Source organism: Varroa jacobsoni, unplaced genomic scaffold (genome assembly GCF_002532875.2).
Source record: "Varroa jacobsoni isolate VJ856 unplaced genomic scaffold, vjacob_1.0 scaffold_1012, whole genome shotgun sequence".
Lineage (NCBI taxonomy): Eukaryota > Metazoa > Arthropoda > Arachnida > Mesostigmata > Varroidae > Varroa > Varroa jacobsoni.
In genome coordinates, this window is record NW_019213914.1 from 87,637 (window position 1) to 112,789 (window position 25,153).

Here is a 25,153-nt window from a genome sequence, read left to right on the forward strand (position 1 = left end):
ATTACTAATCATGTAACATTCAATACACACATCACAATATTTAACTAAGAAATACATATATGTATATATAAACATATTCAGGTATTCAATAGGTTTCCATGTGTAGCATTGTGCTGAATCTCGACTAATCTAAGCTAAATGGATACATACTGATACGACAAGAAGTGGATGAACTTCGGATCATTGTCTTTGGGAAAATGTGTCACGTCCGATACCGCCGTTAGGGGTTCCATCAGATTCAGCAGCAGCGCAGTGGCTTTATATATCCTGTCAGCCGGACCACTTTTTGCTCTGTCAACATAATTACGTTGGCTATCGCAAACGTTTACAGAAAATTCCTCTTTGTCCTATTGCCCTAGCATTATGGCTAATAGCAGACGGCTTCTTGGCAACTAGATCATGTGCTTCTACTTTGTGTTTGTACCGTCTGTAGGATCATTTAGATGCCTTTGCTTGCGGACCTGAATGTATTTTCCGAATTCATCACCCCTTCGAGCTTCCTACCTCCAGCAGACCTTTCGGCTTCTTTACGTGGGTGATGCAACCGATTTCTTAGGTTTTCGTATTCCGTAGCAATTTTCATAAAAGGCGCGTTGTTCTTCGCGCTGTTCGGCCATATCGGTGCGTGCGCGGTGACCTTACAGCTAGTAGATCTGCCCAACCTTCCGCCTTATACTCACTGTAACCCATTCCGTACACGAATCAGCTTGCTCACTGCTGGATTTGTTAGTTGTTTCCTCTCATTGACTAAGCATGCGCTAAGTGTTGTGGATGAGCGAAGCTTATCGAATTATCATTCTATCCAACCATGGGGCTCCCTGCTACAAGCAAGTCGGCCATTTGTTGCTGCCTGGTCGCCAATAAAGTTTCTGGCCAAAATATTAATTCTATAATGTGAAGTATTCCACAATTGCACTCAGCTTAACTGCTTTCATAGTACACAGATTAACTACTGGCAGTCTAATTGTACGACGCACGGTCTGGGAGACTATTATGTTTATATCAAACTACGAGCGTGTTTTAGTCATATCCTTTGAGATCCAATGAACTTCGTAAAAGAAGCAGACAAAGGTAATGACAATTAAATACTACAAATCGTAGTAGAATGTCTGGTGGTGGTGGAGGCAGTTTTGAATAGCCTAAAGCGTGACGATCGGCACAATCGCTGAGCCTAGGAATCGTCTGGAATGTATCCCATCAATATTTGGGAATGAACGAAACTCCGTTATCAACAACTCGAAGCCTGAGCGGAGCTTCGTCGATAGCTGCATCCATCAGCTGCATCCTCAGGGAGAAAAATGTAGAGCAAAGCAGAGAACTATCTTCTTCAGGCTGACGCCGTTGTTGTCCTGTGCACCATCAAGCGACGGTCGAACTCCCTTGGCCGACCACCAATCAGACAACGAAGGGTCGCGGAGGACTTCACTGGAGCATGTCTTCACCTTCAGGCGGCTTCTCCTGCCAGTCGCTCTATTGGTCGGGTCGGTCAGACTGGCTAGCGCTTCCCACTAGGCTTTCCTACGGAGTTAGACTCGATCGCACCCCGGTCCCTCATCAGTCCTTCTTCGAACATATGGGGCCCACTCCGTTCATCTCGTGACAACAGCTGCGCCGCTCTTTGAATCGGACTGTCTAAGAGTAACGTCAATGAGCGAGCGAATGGATAATTTTCGATCGTGAGAAGAAGGGCATGGCGTCGTCACACGTCCGGATCTCGTCGAGTCTGAGTTTGCTGGTGTTTGATACCCTCTTGTATAACAACAACAACAACAATGTTGAAACTTTCACCCGAGTTTCGACACTCTCGCTCCCTGGCGCTTGAAGTCCGCTGATACTTAATAGCGCCGTCTCGTACAATGGTTACGCAGAACATCTGTGTCAACCGAAACGATGCTTGATCCATATTGAACTAGGTTAGTGCATGCCAGTCGAGTAAACTTACAAGTCCGCAGTCGACTAAGAAAAATATGGTAAACATGTTTCTGATGTGATGTTCTAATCTGAAAACGCCTATTCAGTTTAAGGAGATGCACACTCAAGCTTGACGTCATTTTTATATCGAAACTTCAAAATTTTGTAAAAAACTACTGTTTGCCTTAATTTTAACTACTCATTGTTATCAGTTGTTTTTCTCTATCATGACATTCATAGAAACAACTATATCAATTTAGTATTTTTAAGAAAGTTTTTCTATTTTATTCTTTGCTACTACATTCGAAGCGTAGGCTCTATCCAATTACCAGCCGCGGCTGAAAGGATAGATCTAACAATAGATGGAAACTTGAAGTTCACTTCATTGTGTCATTGGTTTCAGCGATAGTAAACAATCAAGGCACGTGACTGAAGAGTGATGATTTTGTCCTAGCAACTCGATCCGAGTAATCGAAGGTAACTAGATGACGTTTGTCTTTGCCGCTCTGGACGGCTCCTTACAAAATGTTCCCTGCGTTTCTGACAGGAATAGTTGTGATACCCTACCGGGTTGATACGCATCGCAATCCTGCTTGCAACTAAAAAACCTTCTTCAGGATTACCGATTATTATATTATATTAAGACTGCATCGATATGTAACACGTCGTCACTATTTTCCGCACGTTGATTTATTGCTAACTTGAAAAGATTCATAAATGGAATGCTCTGAGATTATTTTTCTCGCCAAGACCCCTATTCGATTGTCCGGAGGCTGGCTCATGGCTAGGATCAACTCGAACGAGAACAACCGCATAATGTTATGTTCTGTCCCACTATGGTTTTTACCGTTCAGCCGTTTTTTTTTTGCTTTCCAACAGCTGCTTTTCAGAACTATTTGGTGATTCAATTGAAAAAAAAAACAACAGCGGACTACGACAAAAGCACCAATTAATTCAAAACTTTGGCGACTGTCATATCAAAGGTAGTGATAGCAGACGACAAAGCTGGCGGCGCGTTTTATAAAACGAGCTCATGTTGAACAGCATAATATATAATAACTTGGAATAGCATTCCTCATTTAAAATCGGTTTGATCTGCAGTGCTTATATAGGAATTAGCATCCTAAAAAGTACAGCCCACTTTAGACTCTGCACTTTCTGCTGTTGGTTGGTCGGAGAGTTGGGCAAAAAAAGCCTGACTTGCATGAGCCTTTAAGTGAGAGCCACTCGCCTCTATAGTCCACCACTTTCTTCCGTTAGAGGTACTATGCAGGACTTAGTGTACCGCATTAGATTGGGGTAGCATAACAGACAATTGAGGGTCGCCTTACATAGCCGTTCTGTAGGACTACAGCGATTTTCCATCGGTGGTTTGCCCCAAATCCGAGTGTTAGGTATTGTCGTAGACCATGGAACACTGCAGCCCGGCCGACCGGGACGGTTCAACGCAATAACCAGGAAAGCCCATCTTCGTCTCGTAGAAGGCAGCGGGCTTTCAGCTATCGGTCAAATGTGAACTTTTTGGGATGCTATTATGTCTATGAGAAGAGTTTATGATGCATTGGCAATATAATTCCCATATAGTTATAGAAGCAAGTTACTCAGTGAGCTGCGCCCCATCGGTGGGTTACTCTGACCGGCTGTACGTTCCTGTCTGCCAATCGTCGTCTTCGTACGTGCTGCTTCCCATCGAAGCATTGAACACACCACACACATACACTGGCCATCGAGCTTTTGCGAAACATGGCGGCACTATCCCAACCGCTACCGGCGCCATCACCATCACAGCCAACCCCCTCTCCCTCCCCTCACACTTCTCCGGTCCCCATATCCAAACCTCCTCCTCACTGCAGCAGTAGCAGCCCCGTGCGGATCTCTGCATAGCCGTGCAGTCATTCATTCCCCTGATCATAACAATCACTAACAAACTTTGCCCGCCGTATATAGTAGTAGTATCTATCACATTGGCTCGCACTTGTTTCTATTCCTAGAGCGGGGCAGCTTGTCCGGACCCGGTGCTCCACACATCTTTCTCTATTCAGGACAGCATATTGGCCATTTTCACTGCTCCTCGGCCGTCTCCTTTGACCTGCGTTCTAAAAAGGTAACAGATATATAAAATTTCTCTAGATCAAATATTGTATTTTAGAGCTTGTCCTTCCCAATTATATTTAGCAGGATATACGCCAGCTAATTAATGGGAGTTGTAAATGTTTCATCTATATATAGGGCAAATAACGTTCACACATTCATTCAGTGGGCACATTCTCTTAGCGATACGAAGATTTTATTTGATTTGAAGGTGAATTTTCATTCTCAGTAACCACAAACTAGATTTTGACAGTCGTATTCCTAAGAAATTAACGCCATCTGACTTGGTGCATTTACTACGCCTTATTATAGGTTCTTAATTTCATACGTGACCTTTGTCCTCTTTTAATCGCCATTGGCTTCAAGCAACACAATCATCGAAAATCTAAAAAACACTATTATTGGTATTTAGTATTTTAGCGATAGCTATTTTACGCAGACAATGCTGATTTCCTACTCGTTTTATACTAATTTTACTGTGTGTTACGGCTAACAGAAAGAAAGGCGATGTGAAGTTCCTCTAGAGTTATAATCTGGTTTGATCGGTTTTGTTTTTGTGTAGAGATGAATGCTCTAAAGGACGAAGTTCACCCTATTTAGTAGATTGAAGTTGTCTAAGGTTCCTAGACTAAAAAACATTACAAAATAGTTGGTACGCTACGCGGGCTGATACTTTAACTATAAGTCTTAAATAAGGAGTTTCTAGAAAAACGCTTGAGGTGATCAGCATGATCACCAGAAGCCGGTTGTCAGAAAACAGGAGTCATGCGCGTGTATTACGACCACTTATAGCGAAGTTCAAACGTTTCGAGCTCTGCGTTCGGTACTACCGTTGTGCGTTACTTCAGTGGGGCAAGCCTTATGCACAAATGAAGATATGTTCATGCCTGTTTTCAAACATAAGCGTGAGAGGGATAGCATCTGCGTAAGCAGCTAATATTTGATTTAATTCATATTTGCTAGGACGTCTGCGTCCGTGAAGGGCAATGCCCGAAGCTTATATGCCTATAACACAGGTCCTAATATTACCTACATGTGTGTTACTGTCACGTCCAAGTGATGTTATGCATTGGGTCACGAAAAACATCGCGATCAGCCAAATTCTATACAACAGGCTGAATAATGAACCAGTATAATTTCTGTAAATTAAATTCGCTGCTTTCAAAAGGACTTCATAAAATGTTTCTTGCTTTCCATTATGCGGCATCTCTTCGAGGAATACTTCGACGTTAGATTAGGCTTTTAGGCCCGAGAACTTTTAAAGGAAACCCTCACGAGGAAAACTTTAGTCAAAAAAAAAAGTGATAAACTTGGTAATATTCTAAAACTTAAATTCAAATTTATTTGGAAATGATGATATTGTTTGTGATGAATACGACTTATATCAAAAGTTATAGGGACAATCATATCAACTAAGTTAGTACTGTTTTCACTTGCAATGAATACTATGACCAGAACAGGATTAAATTCAGGCATTCTATTAACGCCTATTGAGATCGACTATTACTGCTTTCACCAACTGCTTGAGAAGCAAAAATACCAAAAACACTTTACCAGATACGTTGTTAACTGCAATACATAGATAAAGTTTTAGACGCCATTATATTCCTTATACTTCTTCCGACGCAGTCTTGTTAGATCTGGATAAAATTTGGCCATAATTAAACAAAACGATACCCTGACCTTCAATACGAGGACCTTGCTAAACAAGGTGGAGTGCTCAGGGACAAAGTGGTTGCATGCCCATCGCGCAGCATGCGATAAGGCGTGCATCGAAGGTTCTAACACATGAGCTAAGTCAAGATCGCTTATATTTGGATTGTGATACTATATTGTGCCCGTTCCTGACTAAATATGGAAGCCTTATACGACCAGTTTTGTAGTAGCATTTACTTATGTACCTTTTTTTCGCTGGATCAAAGGCCTCTCTGCTCCAACGTACTTGGCAAAGTCTTATTGTCCCTCGCACAATGGGGATCATTTTGAATACATTAAGCGCAAAAAGATTAATAGTGACCTCACGATGACCTCATGATTGTGAATGGACACCCTTACCCACCCCGCCCCTCTAAAAATAAACCGCCCCCCCAACGGCACTTCTTATAACACGATTTTTTGATTATTTGTAGAAAACTCTTACATAACATGTTTTCTATGTTTCTATACCCAGAAAGTTTCAATCACTACTTTGTAGATATGTTGTCACTACAATGCAAAATAAAATGTAATTTGCTTCACAAAAAATGAATAAAAGCAACCCAAAGTTTGTATTATAATCAGTCATTCGCCGGTTCAATTCGGTACTTATTTTATTGTCTACAAAGGAAAGATAAAAGCCCCTGTAGATCGCAATGCATGAAACTTCTACTACCATCGCTGTTGGCTAAGTTATTCCAAGGATCAGATGCACTTTCCTCTATTCGTCGCGATACGACTCTCCCTGTTGACTTGCTCAGGCCGGCTGTGTTCTCTGATAACGCCCATCGGATCCCGCTCTGAGATAATCCTGAACCAGCCAGTATCCCACATCTTCTATTTGATTCTCCTGAAAAGATGTCGAGAAATGGCAGAACCCGCTTGGTCTAGCATTGGTGCTTTTAGCCCTGTCGTCGTCAGATACCTCATGGGGGAGGTGTACACCAATGTATCACAATGTGTTTAGCTGATGGCTGCGTGTCGCCGGTATCACCGCGTACAACTTTGCCTCTGATCCAGCACTCGACGAGTGCACCCGGCGACTGCGATTATTCCCTTGCTGGTCATTTGAGTAGCAACGCCAGTATTTGTCGACTGGATATGAGCGAAAAGAAGAAGGACATTTGTCTTTTGTCTTGGAGATGATTTGTGTGCCGCTGCTAAACAGTAATTGTACTACGAAGAAAGGAGGCCTGCTGCCCTTCAAGCTGAAGGACTTAGGACCTCGACTATCACTGCCACTGGCTTGTCACGTTCGGCTTTTCTCAATCTGTTGTCCTGACGGCTCTTCCTAGGTGTCTGTATCTGTCTGTCCGTCATCATAATGCAAAGGATATAAAAGATGAATTTTATAGCTCATAGAACTGCCGTCGCTTGAAATGATGAATGGATCGAATACCGGTAGTAAAGTAAAAGTAAGATGTACTTCATCGTTTGGCATACGACTTAGCAGGATGAACTCTGAAAAGCTCTGTTGTTTGATATTATGCTGTTTTTAACGACTATTAAATAAAACATCAATGGTAATTATAAACTCAACGTGTGATTATTAGCGTAACAATAGCGTCATACATACGTATAATGCTACTGAAAAATTCAAATTATTCAATTTGTCAATACACACGTATCAGAGGATAATGCATTCCTTATAAGAATATAGTATTTCACTTACTTAAAACTACCACAGGCAAAAATAAGAAACCATCTTGACCTTAAAATAATAGAATGAATACAGATAACGTAAAACTTCTAAGAAGGCTCTGAAATTCCTAATGTCACAATGAACGAGATCCTTTGTCAGGAAAGTTGATTAAAGCCAGATGTTTAAAGGGGATGATGTTCTCACCGAAGTCTTTTTTAAAGAATTCCTCGAAATCCTAGCTATTTACAGCAGGTATAGCAACCAAGGCTGTTACAAGTGTTTTGCGAGAGGGAATAATACTAGGACAATAGAAAACATGAAGGCGGCCCTTACCCATAGCCATCAACGAGAAAGGATTGCATCACCCAAGTTGTTTACTAGGGATTACTCTTATTAAGGATTTTCAGGGCATATTGGAGCAACATCTGAGACGCTAACCAAATTTTCCGCATTTCTTGGTATCGAATGCAACCTCAGAAATGAAGACAGCTCCTTCGGGGGCGGACTTCGTACGCAGATTAGCTAGTAATAATGCTTTGGGCTTTAAAGGCAACGCTATACTACTCGTAGGTAGAAAATACTGCCCGCAGATAACCCTCCTGCTAAATGGAGGAACGGTCCACATGGTTAAAACCGCTAAGTAGTTAGAGATGTAGCTTGACCACGAAATTGTGACGAATAGCGCGTCAGAATAGCCATTACCGAAACTACGAAGGTGTCTCTGCAACTGCACAACGTCATTCACAATATCCATGGCTCTCAGCAAGGTAAGAAATACTTCTCATGAGCGTAGTTAAGCCCTTCTTTGAAAGGCCTTAATCCGAACTGTTCGAAATTCGGTAACACCATTCATAGACAAATTATGTAGAATGACTCAACGCGCCCTTGCAATAAGAGCAGTTCAGGCATACTGAACGGCAAGCAATACCATTTTCTTTGTTTCTGCAGGTAGAATTTCCTCGGAGCATAAGGCACAATCGATGTACAACAGGAAACTGTATGTCCTAGTATGCTCAGTGAATGGCCATACTATCAAGGCTTTCGAAGGCCGCTGTAGCGGACTTCATTTTGGATATCCGGAAGTAGATTGGGTGGTGTGGAGGGTAGCTCGATTATTTCTTATCGTATTTCCTTACCGAACACGATAGTTTTCAGATTTACCTTGTCAGAATTGCCGAGATCCATTGAACTTGCTTTGTTTCCTACGCTTGAGGGTCTTGAAGACGATGCTGTCCATTCATGGAAGCATTGTGGTGTGCTCTAGTCGAGTCAGCGGCTTTGTTTTCGTTTTTTTGCGGAACAAAAGAAGCATTCTCCAAGCAAATAAGTAGCTGAAATGTGCGGGAATGTGAGAAAAATACGAGCATCGGCTATCGTACACAGTGGCCATATATATATATATATATGGCCACTGTGTCGGAAGGAGATGTCGTATGGATTTACTGAGTAAGATTTTAGCTGATCACGCGGGAGCAGGCTTCATTCTGTTTTAGGATCTGACGAATCATGCTAACCCGGTAGCGAGCAGTAATGTAATTCATTCAAATCTCCCTTTTCAAAAGACGTGCAAATAACAACAGTCAATAAGATGATGTTGTATATTGAAATATTTAATTTAGCTTTAAATATGAGAAAACAAATTCAACAGATATTCAATTTGATTTTTCTTTTAAACCAATTTTTTCTAAGTGGTCATTTCCGGTCTAAAAGGCATCTACTTTTGAATTCGACAAACGATAACTAGATACTTTTGGCATTTGAGCAATGACTAAACGACAGAATAAATCACATTAAAACTAAAATAAGCCGATGTAATACCCAGGACAACAAACAGAGGAGAGTTACGTTGCTGCTCTCTTGCTTTAGCAATGGTTCGATAGACTGTTCAGGAACAGGAAACCTAGCTTAGAGAAGACCTACTATTTAGGCAGAAAATGTGGCGTAAGTTGCTAGGTCAAGCATGTGTTTTTTCTTTCAGCCAAGTTATTTAGGTAAAATTCGCATTTTGAGATTTACAAAATGGGCAGAAGTTACTTCGCCGCGATACACTCACAAATTGTCCCTAAGCAGATTAAAGAAATATAGGAAAAAGTATCCAAATATTATCCCAGTCTCCAAGATATACTCGTAACGCAACACATTCAATCAGGCGAATTTTATAACTAGACAATGCGAATAAGCTAGCTGACTACTAGATATAAGGAGAATTCTCATCAGCTTTTCTTTCCGTCCTTTTTAGTACTTTCCTAAGGATTTTATCATTCTTGATCTATTGCGCGTGAAATTTAAGCAGCTATAATTTATCTCCAGCTCTATAGAGCGGACCTTAATTATTAAATGTGACACCTTAAAGTTCCTACTTTCACAGTAACGCCTTTTATGTCTATTGCATAATATTAGCTAGACATCATAAATACTCTAAGTATACCTAATATGGCCTACTACACGACGTTTGAGGCATGCATTTCAACAAGGGATTTTTTTCAAAGTGTCCTAATTTGAATCCTTCGTACTCCTTTAAGGTAGATAAAACTAAGAAGAACGGATACCTCGAACAAAAGTCGCGGTTGTAAGAAAAAATTCTTCATTTATGAAAATTAAACTTTGTGATTTATAATAGCATCAAGAGTAAACTTTACCATGTGTGAACTACCAGTGAAACGCAAACTTCGTGAAGAGGATATAACTTTGATTGAATTTGCCAAACAAAATTTATTAATTGCCTCTGAAAGGTAAGATATTTTTATCGAGTATCATTGGTATTTATCAGATAAACGCTTTTCTTCTTTATTCCTATTCGCGTGGTCAAAACTTACATTTAGGTCTACTTCCTTATCCATACGATCTCAAAAAATGACAGCCCTATTGAACTGCATATAATGTATAATCTTTGCATCATTATTTGTTGAAAGCAGCAAAGACTACCATTTCTCATATTTGTCTCCGTTATTCAATGCAACCCAACCCGCTCTAGTCTTTTTCTGTTTGGTCCACTCAGTCATACCCTTAATGTATCTTTATGACTCGACCTCTGTACACCGGGCAGAGAGAATTCGATATGTCTACAGATTAGATATGCATAGACGCTGCCAACTTCAGCCAGCTATACCTGCGTGTGCTACATACTCTATATCAATACTCCACAGTACATTTGTCGGGATGATTTAGGCCAGGCATGCAATTATTATAAATTCAAGGGTGGTGGATAGACAAGTACTTCTCGCTCCTACTCTACAGACAGCACCGTACAGGCGACCGAGAAAGCAGTTGAAGAAACCCTGCCGATAAATAATGATTTAGTCATTTTACTTATAGATAAGCATTAATAACATCGCCATCGTGTATTTGTGGTGACTGCCTCAAACAGAAATGCGGGAAAACTTTCAAGAGATACTATTATTGCTTAAATGAACTACAGTCAATGGCTGATCAAATAAAGCGCCTGGAAATTTCGCACATTGTCGAGTTCAATCGAAGTTAGCAACTTCTTTCTGCTTTGTAATGGCAGAATAGGAGGCGACACTGTCGCTAGAAAAGCATTCTTAAATTGCAGCGGGAAAGCAGTTCATGAAGCTGATATATGGTCCCTTAACCCTTGCTTGTTTGTGATCACTGTCGCAACTTGGTTCGATACGCTCCGAGTACCTTTCCGCGCCACTTCCGTCATCATACTTTTGCCTCATGCTCGGGCAACAGAATTCTTGCGTTGTCATCGTTATCCTTTGAGTGGCCCTAACTTGCCCTCTGGCATAACGTTGCCGCACGTGTTCGACCGAAATCAAGTCCGATACATTTCCAAGCCATGGCAGAACCTCAACTCCATTAGCCATAAATATCTCAGAGAAAGACACTGATAAATGAAACCCACATGAATATATTTGCACAAAAACGAAGTGTTCATGTATGACATAGCAATTTGTCATGTGTGAACAGTTTACGTCAAGTTTTTTCCATAACTCCGCTAATCAGATGCAAGCCTTTTGTACGGCGGATAAAAGTTGCGATCCACGTCAGTATTTTGCTCTTGTAGAATCCTCTGCCGAAACACCTGTAGAGCTTGCTAGACAATAATACGTAAAATGTAGTTCATCGGAAGAACAAATTTAGAACGAGCCTTTAGCTGTTCAATTTTGGAATCGTTTAACCCATTTGAAATGCGCGTACCTCTGTTTACAGCATAACCGAGGCTTTCGGGCTAGCATACAACAGTTACCAACCGCTTAGTTTGATACGACGTCTTAACGTTCTTATGAATAGAGCGCCTCCAGGCTCTGATGTTGAGAAATTGTTATGAATCAGTGTATTTCTAACTTGGTCAGGATGGTCCTGTTTCCCTGCTCAGCCGTGCGCCATTTTCGGTATCTATTTCCCATTGGTCTTGATTACAGAGCTACCTTTCCTTGGATGAGTCTAGTTATTACAGTCCGCTGCTCTTTCGTAAGATCTTTTTGTAATCCCACTACGAGCTAATATATAATCACAAAAGCATGGAGGTCCACGAATAATTTGCACTGCATCTCAGATCCTCTATGTATGGAAAAAAAAATTATATCGGGCACTTGAAGGACATATAATGTTCACACATGTTGTAGCTAGTGCCTTTTCTTCCACCGAAGTTTAAAGATGCTTTTTAGCGACACTGTCATCACAACTGTTAGAAAACAGAGAGAGACACAGCATTTGCAAAAAATCACAGATATGGTTTGGATGCGGGGCTATTTTTCATCGTGTGAAGTCTCTAGCTGGCCTCATTCGATTAACCATAATCTTCATATATATACTCATATGAGGTGCTTTTATAGCTTGTGGTAGTTATGCGATTCATCATTAACTAACGATACAACTGAACTATAAATCTGGTACCGTTTATGCTAATTCGTTAGTTCGTGCGAGTTGTTGGAGAAAGTTCAACAAAGGTAGGTTGCATTTTCGTATTTCGTGAAGGCTGTCAGAAGAGGAGAAAGGGCAAATGTTTAGCTTAACTACGTCCTTACACAAAAATATATGTGACTCGAACCTCTGTGTTTCGAATCATTCGTTCAATATTGCCATTAGGCATTCCATGAAACGGTTGGAACCCAGAAGGAAGTAGATTCTGTCTATGCCCGGGTTCAAGCCTAAACCACAACCTGTCCCTAACATTAATAGGCAAATAGGTTACTTACTAACCTGTCCATCCTAAGGCATTTGGAAGCTGTTTTAGCTCGGAACTTGGCTGTCCAACCCGTCACGACAATCTTTCGTACCTAGGTGATGGTATAGACCAAAGCAGAAACGATTGAATTTTAGATAATCAGAGTAAATAAAATCAGATCCATGCATTTATTGCAGGTTCTTTTTATTTGTTTCGTTTTCGCTTAGTTATGGCCAAGTGTAGTGTGCCTTTAAATATTGTAAGTATTACGGTATTGATATAATATTGCGGTAAGTTGATGGACCATTTTTAAGAATGTAACCTTGTCAACATTTCGAACCGAACGAGTATCGGACAACAAATATTAATTAACTTAACACTAATGAAACTTAAAAAACGGCAAAGTGAATTAATGGAATAGATTAGACCTTATGGCAGCGAATATCGACTAGACAACTTAGTTCTGCGCTTTGTCTATTATTTTACAATATTCTACCATTTACTCGTTACTTTTTGTCCCTTGTAAAGTGCGTTTTATTTTTTCCAATGAATCTCCATCCCAGAGATCTTCGATGTCGAAAATGATACATCTACCTTCAATCTCAAATTCGAGACGATTGAAGACGTAATTCGAACAAATGTCAACTGTCCTAGAGGACAACGAAAAAGCTTCTCGATAGTCTGTAACGCTTGCTAATGGCAAATGATAAATTTGGAGAAAAATTAGTGAGCGCGAACGGTGAGAACGGAAAGAACGTGGCCCTGTTATGGGCCGTAGGTCTTAAGGATTGTTTTTTTGTGGAATATCGAAACCTTCACATAGGATCAATGGTTTTGTGGTGAGTCTACTTTGTTCGTTTAGATGGATTTGGAAAACTAGCACGTTGATCTTCTGACCCCACTGACATTAGATATAAAGAAAAGCCATTTTTCAGCGGCCTACAAAGAAAATTTGCTCTTCTGTAACGCGCTATTCTTTAGGCTGAGGAGGACATTTAACTTACCACACTTAAAAAAGGATATGACCAAACACTTTGCTTAAAACAAAATCTTGCAAATATTGCGGTCAAGCAAAAAATCCTTGTTTTCGAGCAGGATGGTCCGTTGTTGAAAGATGTTGTTTTTGGTAAAAGCTAAAATCTCTCAGTGTCCCTATTCCCTACAATAATGTGGCTTGTTTTTACGTGCTTTACTAGTGCTTTGCTGTCTGCAGCGAATTATACTGGATTAACAACATGAAAATTGATAACTCGTTCGTTTCGTTGCGGTAAAAAGGTCTATTGAATTGTATAAACATACCTATGTGAAATTTACGATAGCATTTCCGTGAACTAGGTTCATCTTCATCCAACCCTATAGAACTAGGATGTCTAAATAGAAAAAGGAAGATAGCATAGCCGAGATCAGGCTGCGGTGAATAGCTTTCCACATCGGATTACCTACCTGACTACGGATGCTGCTGCCGATGAGCATTTACCCTGGGAGATAGTGCTTTGCTTATATTTGCTTTTCAAGCAGATTGCTTCAATTAGTTTGCTTGTGGTTCTGTTGGGAGAAGGCCGTATGGATAAAATAGTTTACGAAGTTATACGGGGGCAGCGTAAAAGATTGATGAATCCGTTTTATTTAGCTGGCCGAAAACCTATAGTGAGCATTGGACGCGCAGTTTCGTATGCAGAGCAATTTTTTGCCGGACTGAAATCTCTTTGTACCACAATGCACACCAAACGCTTATTGTCCATGCCGTTACGCAATGAGTTTCAACCTGGAACAAATTTTTGGCAGAAACATTGTCCACTAACAAGGCGAGACAGAAGCAAATAGACTATAAAAAACCTATAAGTATTTTCAATTAACATAGGTTCACGAGCTGTTAATGACCGATCTCGTGAGTTACGTACATGTAAATGGTGGTTAAGTACTCTCTTCTGCAATGGCCCGCCTATCGCTAGCCGATCTATAATGTAACCCACCGCGTTCTTTTGTTTGCTCCACCAACTTTTCGCTTTACCATCTCAAAGAACAGTTGGCGCCAAAATCCACTTCGTTATTTCCATATGTTTGTTCGGAAAGCGGGCCACCTAAACCAAGAGATAATACCTCTCACATCCCTCGTTAGCTACTATCGAGCTCAATGCCCGCTGTCTACCTCACACACCGACAGACATGCACAGTTATTTTGTTGTAACAGCGGTCGCGGTAGTGCTACTAGAAGTAGTCGTTGATACAGTCAACCGGTAAACGCGATCGAGAATTGGCCACACCCAGACATATCACTCTCGACTACAACAGCCTACAACAAAGAAGAAGCACATGGTGGCGGATGAATCTCTCTCGGCATCGTAGGAAGAGAATCTCTCCCAACGTTGGCGAGACGACGACGATGAAGCAGGAAGAGGAAGAGAACGGGAGCAGTGTTAGTGGTAAGTAGCAATGGGAGCTGAAGATTGTTTCATAGCGAGATGAATCGCTGGGCTGCGGGTTAACAGCAGATATGAGTTCAATGGGAGTCGTCGGACAGGAGTCGATGTAGTAGAACGACAGCATGAGTTGTCTAACAGGCACCAACATGCACTGCTCCAGGCAAACGAAAAAGACCAAGGGAGTCTCCAACGTAATAATGAAAGATAGAGAGAAAAAGCATGCTTTACCTTTAGTACGTGAAGGTAGTACTCCGATAGTTGGTTGGACCGTCCATACATCAAGATGACACTTCTAATCATCGACTTCATCGGGCAGAACAATGAAAAGCGAAGAACGGAAAGAACGAATTACGACGGGAACCACTGTGCCATGATACTTGGCCACGCGCTTTGGGCTGAAGGAACAAATGCTCAATGGATAAGAGGGGTCTTGCTCTACGTCAGCCCCCCTACGATTCTCTAGCCTCCACCTCAGTGGATTGACGAAATTGACGGGAAAATTGTCTAATTTTAGGTTGACCGATGCGCACGGTTTGACCCGTACCTATTGAAGGAGGCTTGCGAGGGGACGGTGAGAACGCGATTTGAACTGCTGTTTAGCTTTTATCTGTACGCCCAAAGTGATGACTACTGGCAACACGGAGCTATAGCCCTTCTATGAACAGGCGCAAAATCAGAGATTGCTAAACTTCTCACTAGCCACAGACTAGGTGATGTAAGACTTCATTTCGAATCTGGTTAGATGACGATACGGAGCCTGATGGGTTGGAAAGGTCATTACTAGCGCAGGAAGGCGTTTCAGAAATCATTGCCAAACGACCAGTGATCCATGAGAAGAGAAATCGAAAGCGATAAGTTAAACTTAAAGAAACTGCTGTTACAAATGCAATCTTATAACCACCATCCTTAGCTGTTTAGCATTTATCATGTTTGAACAATTATGTCCTTAGTTCTGTATTAAAGTAGTAGCGTTTCGTTGAAAAATCAAGGACTCTTGTCGTGAAAGCCCAGTTTAGATTTTGTTAAAGATCTGCTTCGATTTTTATGGGAAGATTGACAATTGTGTAACGGAGGTGAAACGACTCTCGTTTCCATCGAATTTTTGGTCGAAGCGATTAGTACCAACGTCAGTGAGTGTAGCTGGACGCTACCCACTGGAGTATACGCAGTTGATTGGATACAAAAACCAGCTTCTTGCTAGACACACAAGAGTCGAGGGGCATTTGGCTTTTCGTGCTCGGCTCGTTGGAAAAAATTCTCGACCTTTTGGTGGCATATGTGCCTTGTTTTATAACTATAAAAAGGCCAATATGGCGATTCTAAGCGCTGTTGATAAACAGTTCATAGTGAAAAACAGGACAAAATGTATTTCAGCTTTTTTTTTCTTTCGATTCCATTGGCAGTGACGGAAGCACGTCAGGCGAAGCATGGCCTAAAGTTGTTTTATATTTCAAGTAGGGCTTTACGATCAAGAATACCAACTGACTCGCTGTCATTGTTGCCGATAAAGGTGTATGGAAAAAAAAAAAAGCAAATTTACCTGCTTTCATGGAAAAGATATTATTTTCATTATAGATCAAAAACAACATAGCATTTCCTCGATTTGGCGACACCTAACTGAGAGAACTGGACACAAAAACTAAAAAAACATTTGAACAATGTTCATTAGATCAGCATGATTTTGAAATGTGTTTGAAAGTCTATAGAGCCACCCTGTTACATAATGCGAGACGATTATTGCTATTTCGTACGATGAACTTCGTGAGATCTGCAATTCACACCCCCTAAACAAGACAAGTGTAATAGAGCATAGGGACCCTCTAAATAGCGTTTACCACGCGACGAGAACACAGCGACAAACTAATTCCGATAACAGTCAGCTCGATAGGCTATAAAAGGATCCTTTCATTCCGGTACAGCTCTTTTATCATTCGAGCATGCAAGCCGACCTTAGGTTATGGCCAAACTATTTTTTTTTTGCTTCTTCTACTAAGTCAGGTGTAACATTTCGTATACTATTATAGATAAGTTAAGACACTATTTTTGTTCTTATCTATATGTACTTTTTGCCATTTCCTAGCTGGCACCAGACCGATCTTCGGGGCCCAAGACAGTTGACAGAACGTAGAGTTTTACTAATAGTTGAAGTAGTAACGTAAACGAAATTCACTTATGGCTGGGGTAGTAGTCAGTTCTTGATAACGTTCGGGTCCAGCAGCAGCAGCAGCAGAAACGGACTATTATTAATAATTATTTGATCAATGCCAATGCTGGATCTGGGGAAACGCACTGTTGTGGATGTCATCTGCGCGTTGACGCGTTATTGATGCAGTAAGTGATCTAGCAGTAGGAAGGGGAATTGTAGAGCAGAAAACTTTTTGAACTTACTATTTGTTAGCTCCGCCATACTTATCCGCATCCCAGAATCAATACGAACGTTAGCAACGAACCCGGCGGCATGGTAACGACGAAGGTGACTGAAGCTAAAGAGGATTGCTAGACGGTGCCAATAGGTAGCATGAGGTGCTTTTAGGTAGCTGGCGCGACCAGCCCAACTGCTACTGCCGCCAATTATGGTCGTCGGATTAGTAATAGCAGCAGCTATCGAGACAAGCGGTCATCGTCGTCTAATCTGAATAGAACGAACGACAATGGAAAAACAGGTACAAAAAGTAAATTCGGATATATTTGTATTTCTGGCACAAAACATGAAACCAACGTAACAAGCAGACTAACAGATCCATGACTGCAAAATATATACAGTCTTATTAGATCCTATTGGCCTTCAGTTCCCGCCTAGAAGCTGTGAACTGCTACATGGAATGCTCTGCATCTCTGACGGTCCTAGTCGATTCACTGCAAGCAAGCCAAGTTTCAGGCACCTTCCCAAGCGGATTTAAGCCTATTCATAGAAGATTTATTACTGTATAATTGATGAGCTAAACCCGAACGAACAGCCTACATCAGTTTGCAGACTTTTACCAAACGTGTTTTTCCTATTCCGATGATTCACGTTCAGTTTAAGCGGTCAGATCCAGTACAGATTCAATACCTTAACGATACCAAACATAAACATACCACTAGTAAATTAGGTTGCTATAACCTCTTCTATTATCTATTGATTAATCGCACATGCAAACAGTTACCTTGTCAGTAACTTTTAGCTCCAACAGCGCCCTGCACAGCAACCCAGCAGGTGTTTTTATTGGAACCTGGTCAACATAATAGAGCTAAATGAATGTACTCAGATTAACCGATAACACTAATAAAATTGTCTTTCTTGCGTTTTATTCTAGGGAAACAGTTTACTCGATCAAGGGAGAGCGTACAAACCCTGATTGGCTACATTTTACGTGGCAGAGAAGCAGGTAAACACTGAACGGAAAATAGTAAAAATTATGGCAAGAAAGTGGGTCCCAGTGGAGATAGGGATTATGTTGATTCTCAAATGATGTCACGCACTTTGGACGCACGCTTGGCAAATTATAGTAGCCAAGCACGAGCTTAGAGAAAATTCTAAGCGCTAAATTAGATAGCGAGACGTCAGCTGCACGAGTAAAAGCAAAGAAGAAGGATCATATAGAATCATAAATTGACATTTCTTGTCAGCGACACAACGGCCAGCGGTCGAATTGAAGTGGAGGGTTGTCCATGGAGACGACGCCGGAGGTGGATGGATGATTTAGCGATATCTGAGTGCGATTCTGTGTCTGTTTAGATGTATGCGTGTTTACCGCTGCCAAGCTACCATTGCCAGACGAAATTCTGCTATCGGTGCTGATAGTGCCACTGGGCAAAGTTCGCCTGTCGGTCTTTCTTCATCTTGAGCCGCTTGTGTTCCGGTCATTGTTGTCGCGGCTGCTGCCGCTGTAGCAACAACTGTTGGAACGAGAGCAACGCTGCTGCTCTTGTTCCAACTTCTATTGCTATTGTCGCAGAAATGAGCGTAAACCAAGTCAGCCACTGAGGCCACCAGCTACCGCTTTAACATTTGGCATGACGGCCGTCCCTTCGTGGGAGCAAATTTTTCGTGTAAAATGTTGCCGTTGTCCAACTATCGGCATCTTTTTGTCGAGTCAGTCGTCTTTTAGGCGACAGAAGTATCCCTACTCCTACTACGATTATAGTGGTAGTAGGCTTCGACGCTTCGTTTCCGCCCCGATCTGGTGCGTCCTGGTGCGCGTCTAGCGTCGCTAGAGTCGGACATTCACGGTCTACCGTCCATCGGAACTGCCGCGGGCACCCGCTAGCCAACGGGTGAGTATCGCGTTCATCCGTGCGCATCGTCCAATTAACGACGCTTGGACTTCTTAGAGTTATTTCGTTCGCAACACCGACGCCTACGCTGCCGCTGCTGTTGCCGCCTTCACCGCCGGCGCGGGCTGCCGCCATTGCTAAGTGGTAGCGTGGACGATCCGGCAACTTGTCGTCCCGTGGAATCTTGCCATGAAATACGATGGTTAAGTCAAAGAGAGACTGACTGACCAACAACCAGCAGGCCAATGCTAAACACATAACGAATGCCATGAGGACATAAGTCTTTGACCGTTGTCATATATTCTGAAAAAGAGGGAGAGGAAGAAAAAGAAAACAACGATGATTGTGATGATGCTCAGGGTGTGCTGACGAAGACGAAGAAGCTAAGGTGAGCACGGTTTCCAACAGCATTCATTGGTTACATGTTCCGGTCACTGCACCCACTCTACCTGAGAGACATCAGCTGATTTGGCCACGATCTGTCTGGCAGTACCTATTACCGACTACGTTTCCATACCGAAGTATCTACCAGGTAAGCACTAGCCTAATTTCATTTCACTGTTGACCACCATTGGCTTCATTATCGCCAGTTTCTCAGCAATGTCTTGTTGAATTTGTGGGAGCAGGCTTCAGGCAGGCAGGCAGGCAGGCAGGCAGGCAGACTACCGAAGTAACTTCTTTAACGTACTGTAATATCTATAAATATATTACATTATTAGAGATTATTCGATGTTCATCTATTTCTGTATAGTAATTAAAAAAATATACAAAGTCGTACATATGTATTAAAATTTAATCTACTGTAGCAGAAATAAGTTAGCCCTTTCCAAACACGATCGATTTTATATAGTGTTAATATATGTCTGTGACGTACTGCGGCGGTGTTAGGATGGCCTGTGCAGGCATTAATTAAATCTCTAGATGCAACCCATTTTTCATTTGTGGCTGACTTTCAGCCATCTCTGCTTCTATGGTGAATGTTTCCGAACCTGGGCCGCAACCTATTATTATGGGGGTCATAGTGTAACTCGGCCCATTTTTGTCCTCCGCCGATACCTGCAAAGGGCAGGCTTAGATAGTGGGTGTCAACCCTTATGTGAAGAGCTATATGACATGCTTCTTTCCATCGGTTGTTGACTATCAGGTTTGTGGATCTTATCTGGGTTTTTTTTTTTCTCCAATTGATCTCTGAAACGGCGTGATAACAATACGCTATGGTAATTATCTGCCGACGCTGGAATTTAAACCAGCTACGTACGTAGCATAGTAACGCATCGAAAAAGATGCTGCCCATCTACTTGAAGGGCCCGCTTTCAGTTACAAACGCCCGGTACGATTATTCGAGAACTTGTTCTCGCGTCTGAATAGAGGAAAAGAGATATTACGGGATCTACATATTCTCAACATTATTTTCGTGTCTCTCCACAATCATCTTTGAAGGCAAATCGCAAAAAGGTGTCGAGCACGGAAGAAGCACTTACGCACTTTTATGTAAAAGTAGAACCCTTAATGCTTCCATGGAGCTTAGAATACGATTGGAAAAGCCCTCTTAAAGGTATAAGAACGTGACAACAGTCATTAATAACGGCTATATACCTTTAATGGGTTAAACGTTTGTTGGTCACTGGCCACTGGCTATGACGTCAAGGTAACACTCCATTTAGAGTCTCGTAGAAGGCATCAGTAAAAGGAGCTTGAATGACGGCCTAATTTTGAGTTTAAAGGGGTATATGGTAGACCTTATATGCATTGCATTACAGACGCCCATCTCTACGATATTTTGACTGCGGCATAGTCTTTGAAACTGTACACTGTTCTTCAATTCGAACTCAAGTCGTCTTTGATAATAGTTTCGATTTTACGCTTACGCGATACTTAACTGCATTTAAGTTTAAATGTAATTTCCATGACATTTATTGGTACTGCAATGAAAAAGAAAACTGAATAAAATACTCCTGGAAAAGATGTGATTTCTGCGTGAAGTAAAACAACTAACTACGTAGGTAATTTGAATTCAGCTTTCAACTAGTCATTTCAGACCTACCTCACAGTTTATTCGTACGTGTCGTTAAGGGGAACCCAATAGAAGATATATTAAGTTGTACACTAATGCAACAATGATTACCTATTGGGAGAGTACTATCTGCGATCTGTCCCGCTGTCAACGGGATTAGCCACTAAAAGCTATATAGTTAGGATAAACAACAGAGAAAAGAGACGAAAAGCGAACGAAGGTGAGTTAAAACGTCACCTAAGAACTTCAATCGTAGTACCTTTTCTACCTATCTATTGTAGTTATTAACGCTGGTGGTGTATATCTGATATGGGGTTCGCTTTTAGGGGTACGTTATTTGGTCCCTTGTTAGGGAAAGTCCCCACAAACGGTTAGTAGGTTCATATTAAGGATAGGTGGTGGTAGAGATGTGTCGCTTCGTGCTGGGAGCCTAACGACGCTGCCGGACGTTAAACCTGAAACATTTAGAAGTGTGTGCAGGAGTTGCAGCTACCGGCGTGGGCCATCCTTCAGTTTGAACATCTGTTCAAAAGGATCCAGTTGTTTTTCTGGCCGAAAGGTATTTTTTCCCACAGGGGAGTAAGGACGTCGATCTTGGTAGCAATCAGATGTGTCGAAATGACCCGTATATAGACCTATGCGTTTACATTGTGACGGCAGCCTCGCTTTGTCTTCGTTAACGTCGAGGGGTTCACGCAGATACTGAACAGTATGATACCGACAAGCACGATCATGTAATTGTCCAAGTGGGTTTAATGGTACGATTTCACTCGCTAGTCAGTGCATAGTTAGTTATTACGCTAGGCAACACACGTAGTTGCTATTACGGTTTCCTCTTTGTTCGGCTATGGTGATTCGAAAGGGCTGAAGTGAGCTAGCTCACTGCGCGAATTCTTTTCCAGAATTTGTCGTTCTGAACCAGTAGTTCCTTTTTTTTAACGTTATCGTGTCATTATGCCGTAGAAAGTGATAGAAATATCGTATAAAAACGTACAAATCAACTTTACGCCTGTATTGCGTCAGATGGCCGGCCACTAACTAGTGTCTACGAAACGAAACGTGTCTACGCCCGATTTTAGATATTATTTGCGCCAAGTTCAGCTGCTAGACACGTTACCATTGCACCGTCACGGTGCCGCACAGATGTACTATATTAAGTAAAAACACACTACCTAGATCTGACCACCCGAGTCGAGCTCCAGCTTTACGTTGACCGTTTCGGTCTGGTCGGTGGTCGATTACTAACTAAGCACAGACCTGACCTGACGTTCACATTCTATATCCATACGTGTCATAACTAGCTGTTAACATTTTGAGTCAGTTCTATGTTTGTCGCTTGCCTTCTGAATCATTTATTCTGTTTTTGTCGCATGTCATTTCTTCATCATATTGCTCTCTGGTTGCCGCTATGCATCCCTCTGTCATTCCCTGTTGAAGCGGCGGTTCAGACATCGCGTGAGCGATGGGAGCATATCTTTCACTCCGAACAGCCAACTCTCAGCCCGACCGGCTCTGAAGAAGCAAGGATGCACGATTATTATTATGATCAGATGGAGAAGCGGCAGAACGAGGAGATGAAGGAGTAGCGTAAACCGTGATAGTAGTAACGTTTGTAGCATCGTTCTCGTCGTCACTCTCAAAATATTTAGTAGCTATTTGAACCCGTATTCGCTTAGAAAACGCACCGTAGCGGAACGATGACCGACGAGACTTCGCGCCGCACCCTCGCCATAGTGCCGACACCCGACACAAAAAAAATCGACGACACGCGAACATTGACAAAAGGAGCAAGAAAAACGTTGACATTAATAATGCGATTATTAAAAGATTCAAATACTGGTTTAAGCTGTGCTATATTTTATGATCTCCCTAGCAATTACCCTATAACCTAGATGCTCGCTGACTGACTCTACCAGTACAATGATCGCTTCTAAAGATTACGGGGGCGCGCTTACAATGTGTGCGATCTGACAGGAGAAAAACTAGCTTGAACAAAAGTATTTCCCTTTCACTTTTTTTCGATGTTACAATGTAATTATTTTTTTTTCCGAAACGGAGAGTATATTTTGATTGAGTGACGCGCTTCGTCTTCCCTTCTTCGCGCGTCAAAAAGAAAGTAAAGCTTTCAGAAAGAGCGTAAACAAGCAAGTAGCAGCAATTAAAAATGTTGACGTTTGAAGGGCCGGACATGATCTATCCTGTTACGATGGAGAAATCGAAGAAAATAACATCTTTAGCCTTTTGTTCAAGTGCGGCTCAGGGAAATTTCTATCGCAGGTCACACACTTAGTTGCTTTGTATTTGCTGTAAAATTTAGTCCAAAACCTCGTAGCAATAAGCTTACTTATTCAATAGGGTTATTTATTCTTATTTATAAGTTTCAATAAGCTTTGTTCAGCTCATCGGTCTTTCGTCGCAGCCAGCCCGGGGGCCGCGTGGAGCTGTATGGACCTGACGGGCTGCAATCCGTTGGTGCAGAGATGGCTATCTGGTCGAGAGTAGCTTCAGAATAGAAACAACTACTATGACAAATGTTGTAAATTTATAATTTACGCTTAATTACAATGTTAACAAAGTGAGCTCTTCTGGCTTTCTTCGCTTCATTCCGTTTTCTAGAAGAGCGGCACGCGCTTTTTCCTCAAATTGGTTTTTTGTCAGGTGTCCCATAAAAAGAAGTCTATTCCGCATAGTTTGAACATTCAACATGTTTTCCCTTTTGGCGATTAGCCATGCGGTTAAATTATTAGTTATGCGGAGAGATGGGCCATACTGTTGAAAGCATATATCTTGTTAACCTTTTTCAATGATTTTGGGGTACAGGGAAGTTTGAGATTATCTCCGGTAGGACAGAAGATGCCTCCGGTCCGGTCGTGCCGCACGAGACAAAGTTTTTATTGGAACGTAGACCCCTTCCTGAATAACCCAGGGATTCTCGAGGCGGCAATATTGTTTGTTTACACTTCCGCGCTAAATATGCCTCATCGTTGAATACGATTTTTCTGCGAAATTCACACTTTCCGTTTAGTCTATCTAAAAATCAGTTTGCCAACTCTCTGCGAAGCGAATGATTTTTACGCTTGAGGATTTGCGTCATCTAAGTTGGATGAAGGTATATTTCCAAGTTTTTTTTTTTAAGGATCCTTTGTGTAGTGGTTCTTGAGAGGTCTAAGTTGGAAAAAAATCTGCGAGGGCTGTTGAAAAATGAGCAGTAAGATGTCCCTGTGGTGCGATCTCAAATACGAACAGTCTACGACTGTGAACTGCCCTAGCCCGCGCTTTGATTAGATCTGTAAATTGTCATTAACGATAATGATCAACAATGATTACAACAATTCTTATTGTTGCTTGATTTTTTTTGTATCAAATCTGTTTCGAGTAATTGAAGCAAGCTTGTGACAATAATTGCCAGGTATTATTGCAGCTTTGCGTCTACCGGCGTGAAGCACCGCACACTTTAGAGCAACATATTGACGCGCATTTAATTAAATATATTTAACATCTATAAAAAAACACAATCATTTTGTGTTATTAACGGAGCTTTGGGGTATTGTGCTTCCTGTGACGCTTTCAAAATTACTTAAAACAATGGCCAGTAATTACATATCGAACGAACACGTAAGATGGTGGTGGCCCATTGACACAGATATTGGTTTAGTCTAATTCAGAGCTGATGGGGGCTTTATAACTGCCCACTGTATTCTGAATGAATAAACCTTTGCTCTGTGTAATTACGATTCTGTAATAAGCGAACGCATAAACTGAATCAGAACTCGTCGGCCTATCTCTACTGGGCCGAATTTTCTGCAGGAACGAAAATACATATTTGAACATATTACCCTTTAAAAAATGGACTTGACTTACTGGTATCTAAAACAAGTTTACTTACTGGTAAGCATATGGTATTATGTTTACCGTACCTTTACGGTTAAATCCTTTTACATAACATATATTGGCGTCTCTATATGCCGTACATAGACCGGCTCCTT

General features: G+C 41.6%; 1 long non-coding RNA gene across 3 annotated transcripts in view; it reads left to right on the forward strand.

Annotated features, from left to right (window-relative positions):
• The first annotated feature begins 18,755 nt into the window (after window positions 1-18,755).
• LOC111265800 (uncharacterized) overlaps window positions 18,756-25,153 on the forward strand; it is a 46,470-nt gene continuing 40,072 nt past the window's right edge. Inside the window, exon 1 of one of the 3 annotated variants that reach the window (XR_002683671.2) lies at window positions 18,756-19,685. This is a non-coding gene — a long non-coding RNA (uncharacterized LOC111265800). The remainder of the gene's footprint in view (window positions 19,686-25,153) is intronic. The other 2 variants (XR_002683670.2, XR_015313178.1) reach the window with 2 other exon arrangements.